Source organism: Cyanistes caeruleus, chromosome 31 (assembly GCF_971803275.1).
Source record: "Cyanistes caeruleus chromosome 31, bCyaCae1.hap1.1, whole genome shotgun sequence".
NCBI lineage: Eukaryota > Metazoa > Chordata > Aves > Passeriformes > Paridae > Cyanistes > Cyanistes caeruleus.
Genome location: NC_141731.1, coordinates 911,967 through 920,815, shown reverse-complemented (window position 1 = coordinate 920,815; position 8,849 = coordinate 911,967). Strand labels below are relative to the sequence as shown.

Genomic DNA, 8,849 nt, shown 5'->3' with positions numbered 1-8,849 from the left:
CTGGGCACGACTGGGCACTGCTGGGCGCACCTGGGACCTCCTTGACCCACCTGGCCATAATATCTGGGCACATCTTGGCTCACATGGGCTCATCTGGACACACTTGGGCATACCTGGGCACTGCTGGGCTCACTCGGACACTGCTGGGCACGACTGGGCACTGCTGGGCGCACCTGGGACCACCTTGACCCACCTGGCCATAATATCTGGGCACATCTTGGCTCACATGGGCTCATCTGGACACACTTGGGCATACCTGGGCACTGCTGGGCTCACTCGGACACTGCTGGGCACGACTGGGCCCTGCTGGGCGCACCTGGGACCACCTTGACCCACCTGGCCATAATATCTGGGCACATCTTGGCTCACGTGGGCTCATCTGGACACACTTGGGCATACCTGGGCACTGCTGGGCTCACTCGGACACTGCTGAGCACGACTGGGCACTGCTGGGCGCACCTGGGACCACCTTGACCCACCTGGCCATAATATCTGGGCACATCTTGGCTCACGTGGGAAGTTTGCGTCTGGCGAGGAGAATGTGTGACAGGACAGCACATGTTTGTGCAGCTTACCCACAGGCCAGCTGAACCTGGCATCTCTGAATGGGTCTTTACATTCTTCCCAGGAAGATGAATGGCAATCACTATTTTGGCAGGGAGGAAAGTGCATCAGCTAGCAATTTGCTGTAGAATATGTGCTTTCTGCTCCTCTCACAGCCAAAACTCCTACCCATTTCTTGGAAGTCCTTCTTAGATAAGGACCGTGTTCAACTGAGTGACAGTGAAGCCAAATGGCAATGCCGCAATCAATTGTCCTGTACACAATCTCCTTCATCCACGTGGAAGGTTACTCATGGGCACACAAGAGGACGGAAGAAACCCAAATGCATCGTTGGACATCATAAAGTCAGACGTGTTGAGGGCTGAAGAAATCTTGCAGAGATATGGAAAGCTGCCCTGAAAACCCAGTTCGGGGAGAGCCTGAGCTCTTTTGTGCTTCTAGGCCTGAAGATGCTCAGCACCTTTCCCAGATGCTCAGCAGGCAGTAGGATTGTGCCTGAATCTGGCTCTGGAAATGCCAGTGCCTCAACTGAGAGCTGTGGCAATGATTTCCATTGCATGGAGAGGGGCCACAGTCCTGCAAGAGTCTTTCAGCAGAGCAAAGAGCAGCCTGGAGGGTGGGCAGTGCTGCATTTGTACCACTGCATGCTCATCCTTCACCACAATGCAGAGCTGCCATGGATCACTTTTTCCATTTCTCCTGTTGGATATGTTTTGGAGAAGTTGTTCTAGGTGGCTTTGGATGGTGATCCAAGTAGGAAGCAGCCATTCGCCTGCTGTGATATCCTTACAACTAGTCCTAACTTCTCATTGCCTTTGGTTTGATTGGGGGTGTTTTATCTGTTTGTTGGATTGGTTTCTTTGGGTTGGTTTCTTTGTGTTTTTCTCTCTTTTGCTTGGAGTTTCTTTTCCTTTTTTAGAAATGACTGGTGAAGTTGGCACAACCAAACTCCAGAAAACGTAAAGCAGGCTTGACTTTCCAGAAATTGCTTTTGGCTGGCTTTAGCTGCATTCCCCAGGATCACGATCAGCAGTAGATATTTGCAGGTTTTGCTCTGCATCCTCAGCCTGCCCAGATGTTGTTCAGTGTTTCAGCAGTGGAGAAGACGATGGATATTTTGCTAAACCTCCTTTCAAACAACAAAACTTGGGTTAGCACGACACAAAAGAAGAAAAGAAAATCTTCGCCAGTTAGAACACAGCCAGACTCCCACCATTTCCCCCTCCACTTTTCTTTCTTTTCTACATTTAGAGGTAAAACTTCCATCTCCAAAAGCTTCCATCTCTCACTTCCTGATGTAGCCATTTGCTACCCTTTAGCCTTGACTGCCACGCATCGGACTGCTGTCCGTGTGGGGCTGGGGATGCTCAGCCTGGAAAGAGAAGGGGGCTGGCGAGGCCTCCCTGCAGCTCTAGGAAAGATGGGCACAGACAGGAGAAGCCTTTCAACTGCAGGAGTGAGCTTGAAGTTGGATCTAATGAAGCTGCTCTTTTCCACTCCGGCTGCTGGGCCACTGGCCCAGGCTGTGCACAGAGGCTGGGGATGCTCCATCCTTGGCAACATCCAAGGCCAGCTGGGAGCGGGGCTCTGAGCAACATCTTCTGGGCGAAGATTGCTCCGCTTGGAACAAGATGGTCTTTAGGGTCCCTTCCAAGCCCAAGCACCCAGGGATTCCATCATTCATTCTACGGTCTCCGTTGTCCACTTCAGCCTGGGCCTGAACTCCTGGCGGTGATGTCACAGTGCACGCTCCAGCTAGAACTTCCAGCATCCAGCAACGGCCACAACACAACCCTTGGCTCCTTGTGCCAGCACGCTCTTCATTCACCCTGCTCCAAGCCTACCCCTGTCACCTTGTTGCCACCTGCTCCCTGATTCCCCCAGCAGTCCCCAAAGCTCCCCATCGCTTGGATTTTGCTCTCCATCCCTGCAGGATGTCTGCATTTGTTCCAAAAGAGGTATGGTACTATTCCATGGAGACGGACACCCCGCAGCTGCCTGGCTGGGCTGGAGCTCCGTGGGACAGGGTGGGAAATTTTGCTACCTCTGCAGGCTGGCACAGACTGAGAGGAGGAGACGGACGACGATACACAGACTGATAGAGAAGAAGCCATGGAAGTGGACGGAGAGGATACTGGAGAGCAAGAGATGGATGTGGATATGTACGAGTCAGAGGAAGAGATGGAGGTGGAAACGAAAGATTATATTGAAGAGATGGATATTGATCTAAAAGACAAGGAGGAAGACATGGTCTTGGGATGAAGACCGATGCCAGCAGCAGAACAGGCAGGTGCTCCCCACAGGCAGAGTGGGTCCCCTGCTGCCAGCCTGGGGCCGGGCTGGGCACTTCCTGCTCAGGGACACGCTAGCCCATGCACTGGATTCTGCTGGCCATCCCTGGCCTGGCCTGGGCTTGCTGTGGGCCACACAAGCCCTGTTCCAGTGCCTGGGCCACAGCCCCCAGCCAGGCTCCCTTCTGGCAGCAGAGTCCCACTGGGCCAGTGTCCCAGCCCGGCAGCACATGGAACACCCTTCCGTGCCTGACTGCACTGACCGTGCTACTTGTTTTTCTTCCAGGACTTAGGGACATCACAGACACAGATGCCACCCTGCTGTACATACGTTTTACAGTTGTTGTGTTCAGGATAGAGGTTTTAGAGTTTGTTTAAGTTGTCTGTAAATACGTTTCATAGAGTTTTGTTAGATCTGTTCTCAGGTAAATAGGTTCTATAGTTTGTTGTTGTTGTTGTTGTTGTTGTTGTTACCAATATTCTTACAGTGTAAATATGTGGTGTAGTTCATTCTTGTTCCTTTTCTTCTACAGATAAACAGTCTTTGATTTTCACACCCCAGTTCTCTTTGCATTTTCTTCGGGCACATTTGCAAAGCTGTGGGTTGTTTCGGGAACAATGCTTGCAGGACTCTAAAAAGAGTATCAAAACCGCTCTGCCACACTCTCAGCTGCTGCTGCTGCCCCAAAAAGCACTGGCTGGCTTTGCTCACACAATCACAGTTGTGGTGGCATTTCTACCACACCACAGGACAGCGATGTTTTCCCTCTTCTCCTGGAAATACCTACAGCACTTGTGGGTAGCAAGGCAAACATGAGCCTCTTTTAGTGGCCCTTGAAACTGGACATGTGAAATGAGGCACACAAAGCCACAGGCCAGCTGAACCTGGCATCTCTGAATGGGTCTTTACATTCTTCCCAGGAAGATGAATGGCAATCACTATTTTGGCAGGGAGGAAAGTGCATCAGCTAGCAATTTGCTGTAGAAAATGTGCTTTCTGCTCCTCTCACAGCCAAAACTCCTACCCATTTCTTGGAAGTCCTTCTTAGATAAGGACCGTGTTCAACTGAGTGACAGTGAAGCCAAATGGCAATGCCGCAATCAATTGTCCTGTACACAATCTCCTTCATCCACGTGGAAGGTTACTCACGGGCACACAAGAGGACGGAAGAAACCCAAATGCATCGTTGGACATAATAAAGTCAGACGTGTTGAGGGATGAAGAAATCTTGCAGAGATATGGAAAGCTGCCCTGAAAACCCAGTTCGGGGAGAGCCTGAGCTCTTTTGTGCTTCTAGGCCTGAAGATGCTCAGCACCTTTCCCAGATGCTCAGCAGGCAGTAGGATTGTGCCTGAATCTGGCTCTGGAAATGCCAGTGCCTCAACTGAGAGCTGTGGCAATGATTTCCATTGCATGGAGAGGGGCCACAGTCCTGCAAGAGTCTTTCAGCAGAGCAAAGAGCAGCCTGGAGGGTGGGCAATGCTGCATCTGGACCACTGCATGCTCATCCTTCACCACAATGCAGAGCTGCCATGGATCACTTTTTCCATTTCTCCTGTTGGATATGTTTTGGAGAAGTTGTTCTAGGTGGCTTTGGATGGTGATCCAAGTAGGAAGCAGCCATTCGCCTGCTGTGATATCCTTACAACTAGTCCTAACTTCTCATTGCCTTTGGTTTGATTGGGGGTGTTTTATCTGTTTGTTGGATTGGTTTCTTTGGGTTGGTTTCTTTGTGTTTTTCTCTGTTTTGCTTGGAGTTTCTTTTCCTTTTTTAGAAATGACTGGTGAAGTTGGCACAACCAAACTCCAGAAAACGTAAAGCAGGCTTGACTTTCCAGAAATTGCTTTTGGCTGGCTTTAGCTGCATTCCCCAGGATCACGATCAGCAGTAGATATTTGCAGGTTTTGCTCTGCATCCTCAGCCTGCCCAGATGTTGTTCAGTGTTTCAGCAGTGGAGAAGACGATGGATATTTTGCTAAACCTCCTTTCAAACAACAAAACTTGGGTTAGCACGACACAAAAGAAGAAAAGAAAATCTTCGCCAGTTAGAACACAGCCAGACTCCCACCATTTCCCCCTCCACTTTTCTTTCTTTTCTACATTTAGAGGTAAAGCTTCCATCTCCAAAAGCTTCCATCTCTCACTTCCTGATGTAGCCATTTGCTACCCTTTAGCCTTGACTGCCACGCATCGGACTGCTGTCCGTGTGGGGCTGGGGATGCTCAGCCTGGAAAGAGAAGGGGGCTGGCGAGGCCTCCCTGCAGCTCTAGGAAAGATGGGCACAGACAGGAGAAGCCTTTCAACTGCAGGAGTGAGCTTGAAGTTGGATCTAATGAAGCTGCTCTTTTCCACTCCGGCTGCTGGGCCACTGGCCCAGGCTGTGCACAGAGGCTGGGGATGCTCCATCCTTGGCAACATCCAAGGCCAGCTGGGAGCGGGGCTCTGAGCAACCTATTCTGGGCGAAGATTGCTCCGCTTGGAACAAGATGGTCTTTAGGGTCCCTTCCAAGCCCAAGCACCCAGGGATTCCATCATTCATTCTACGGTCTCCGTTGTCCACTTCAGCCTGGGCCTGAACTCCTGGCGGTGATGTCACAGTGCACGCTCCAGCTAGAACTTCCAGCATCCAGCAACGGCCACAACACAACCCTTGGCTCCTTGTGCCAGCACGCTCTTCATTCACCCTGCTCCAAGCCTACCCCTGTCACCTTGTTGCCACCTGCTCCCTGATTCCCCCAGCAGTCCCCAAAGCTCCCCATCGCTTGGATTTTGCTCTCCATCCCTGCAGGATGTCTGCATTTGTTCCAAAAGAGGTATGGTACTATTCCACGGAGGCGGACACCCCGCAGCTGCCTGGCTGGGCTGGAGCTCTGTGGGACAGGGTGGGAAATTTTGCTACCTCTGCAGGCTGGCACAGACTGAGAGGAGGAGACGGACGACGATACACAGACTGATAGAGAAGAAGCCATGGAAGTGGACGGAGAGGATACTGGAGAGCAAGAGATGGATGTGGATATGTACGAGTCAGAGGAAGAGATGGAGGTGGAAACGAAAGATTATATTGAAGAGATGGATATTGATCTAAAAGACAAGGAGGAAGACATGGTCTTGGGATGAAGACCGATGCCAGCAGCAGAACAGGCAGGTGCTCCCCACAGGCAGAGTGGGTCCCCTGCTGCCAGCCTGGGGCCGGGCTGGGCACTTCCTGCTCAGGGACACGCTAGCCCATGCACTGGATTCTGCTGGCCATCCCTGGCCTGGCCTGGGCTTGCTGTGGGCCACACAAGCCCTGTTCCAGTGCCTGGGCCACGGGCCACAGCCCCCAGCCAGGCTCCCTTCTAGCAGCAGAGTCCCACTGGGCCAGTGTCCCAGCCCGGCAGCACATGGAACACCCTTCCGTGCCTGACTGCACTGACCGTGCTACTTGTTTTTCTTCCAGGACTTAGGGACATCACAGACACAGATGCCACCCTGCTGTACATACGTTTTACAGTTGTTGTGTTCAGGATAGAGGTTTTAGAGTTTGTTTAAGTTGTCTGTAAATACGTTTCATAGAGTTTTGTTAGATCTGTTCTCAGGTAAATAGGTTCTATAGTTTGTTGTTGTTGTTGTTGTTGTTGTTGTTGTTACCAATATTCTTACAGTGTAAATATGTGGTGTAGTTCATTCTTGTTCCTTTTCTTCTACAGATAAACAGTCTTTGATTTTCACACCCCAGTTCTCTTTGCATTTTCTTCGGGCACATTTGCAAAGCTGTGGGTTGTTTCGGGAACAATGCTTGCAGGACTCTAAAAAGAGTATCAAAACCGCTCTGCCACACTCTCAGCTGCTGCTGCTGCCCCAAAAAGCACTGGCTGGCTTTGCTCACACAATCACAGTTGTGGTGGCATTTCTACCACACCACAGGACAGCGATGTTTTCCGTCTTCTCCTGGAAATACCTACAGCACTTGTGGGTAGCAAGGCAAACATGAGCCTCTTTTAGTGGCCCTTGAAACTGGACATGTGAAATGAGGCACACAAAGCCACAGGCCAGCTGAACCTGGCATCTCTGAATGGGTCTTTACATTCTTCCCAGGAAGATGAATGGCAATCACTATTTTGGCGGGGAGGAAAGTGCATCAGCTAGCAATTTGCTGTAGAAAATGTGCTTTCTGCTCCTCTCACAGCCAAAACTCCTACCCATTTCTTGGAAGTCCTTCTTAGATAAGGACCGTGTTCAACTGAGTGACAGTGAAGCCAAATGGCAATGCCGCAATCAATTGTCCTGTACACAATCTCCTTCATCCACGTGGAAGGTTACTCACGGGCACACAAGAGGACGGAAGAAACCCAAATGCATCGTTGGACATAATAAAGTCAGACGTGTTGAGGGATGAAGAAATCTTGCAGAGATATGGAAAGCTGCCCTGAAAACCCAGTTCGGGGAGAGCCTGAGCTCTTTTGTGCTTCTAGGCCTGAAGATGCTCAGCACCTTTCCCAGATGCTCAGCAGGCAGTAGGATTGTGCCTGAATCTGGCTCTGGAAATGCCAGTGCCTCAACTGAGAGCTGTGGCAATGATTTCCATTGCATGGAGAGGGGCCACAGTCCTGCAAGAGTCTTTCAGCAGAGCAAAGAGCAGCCTGGAGGGTGGGCAATGCTGCATCTGGACCACTGCATGCTCATCCTTCACCACAATGCAGAGCTGCCATGGATCACTTTTTCCATTTCTCCTGTTGGATATGTTTTGGAGAAGTTGTTCTAGGTGGCTTTGGATGGTGATCCAAGTAGGAAGCAGCCATTCGCCTGCTGTGATATCCTTACAACTAGTCCTAACTTCTCATTGCCTTTGGTTTGATTGGGGGTGTTTTATCTGTTTGTTGGATTGGTTTCTTTGGGTTGGTTTCTTTGTGTTTTTCTCTGTTTTGCTTGGAGTTTCTTTTCCTTTTTTAGAAATGACTGGTGAAGTTGGCACAACCAAACTCCAGAAAACGTAAAGCAGGCTTGACTTTCCAGAAATTGCTTTTGGCTGGCTTTAGCTGCATTCCCCAGGATCACGATCAGCAGTAGATATTTGCAGGTTTTGCTCTGCATCCTCAGCCTGCCCAGATGTTGTTCAGTGTTTCAGCAGTGGAGAAGACGATGGATATTTTGCTAAACCTCCTTTCAAACAACAAAACTTGGGTTAGCACGACACAAAAGAAGAAAAGAAAATCTTCGCCAGTTAGAACACAGCCAGACTCCCACCATTTCCCCCTCCACTTTTCTTTCTTTTCTACATTTAGAGGTAAAGCTTCCATCTCCAAAAGCTTCCATCTCTCACTTCCTGATGTAGCCATTTGCTACCCTTTAGCCTTGACTGCCACGCATCGGACTGCTGTCCGTGTGGGGCTGGGGATGCTCAGCCTGGAAAGAGAAGGGGGCTGGCGAGGCCTCCCTGCAGCTCTAGGAAAGATGGGCACAGACAGGAGAAGCCTTTCAACTGTAGGAGTGAGCTTGAAGTTGGATCTAATGAAGCTGCTCTTTTCCACTCAGGCTGCTGGGCCACTGGCCCAGGCTGTGCACAGAGGCTGGGGATACTCCATCCTTGGCAACATCCAAGGCCAGCTGGGAGCGGGGCTCTGAGCAACCTATTCTGGGCGAAGATTGCTCCGCTTGGAACAAGATGGTCTTTAGGGTCCCTTCCAAGCCCAAGCACCCAGGGATTCCATCATTCATTCTACGGTCTCCGTTGTCCACTTCAGCCTGGGCCTGAACTCCTGGCGGTGATGTCACAGTGCACGCTCCAGCTAGAACTTCCAGCATCCAGCAACGGCCACAACACAACCCTTGGCTCCTTGTGCCAGCACGCTCTTCATTCACCCTGCTCCAAGCCTACCCCTGTCACCTTGTTGCCACCTGCTCCCTGATTCCCCCAGCAGTCCCCAAAGCTCCCCATCGCTTGGATTTTGCTCTCCATCCCTGCAGGATGTCTGCATTTGTTCCAAAAGAGGTATGGTACTATTCCACGGAG

At 50.8% G+C, this 8,849-nt stretch overlaps 1 long non-coding RNA gene across 1 annotated transcript in view; it reads left to right on the top strand.

The window, feature by feature from the left end:
• The first annotated feature begins 2,347 nt into the window (after positions 1-2,347).
• LOC147648668 (uncharacterized) overlaps positions 2,348-8,849 on the top strand; it is a 30,780-nt gene continuing 24,278 nt past the window's right edge. Inside the window, exons 1-5 of the long non-coding RNA XR_015279960.1 lie at positions 2,348-2,522; positions 2,617-2,850; positions 3,142-5,670; positions 5,765-5,998; positions 6,297-8,828. This is a non-coding gene — a long non-coding RNA (uncharacterized LOC147648668). The remainder of the gene's footprint in view (positions 2,523-2,616; positions 2,851-3,141; positions 5,671-5,764; positions 5,999-6,296; positions 8,829-8,849) is intronic.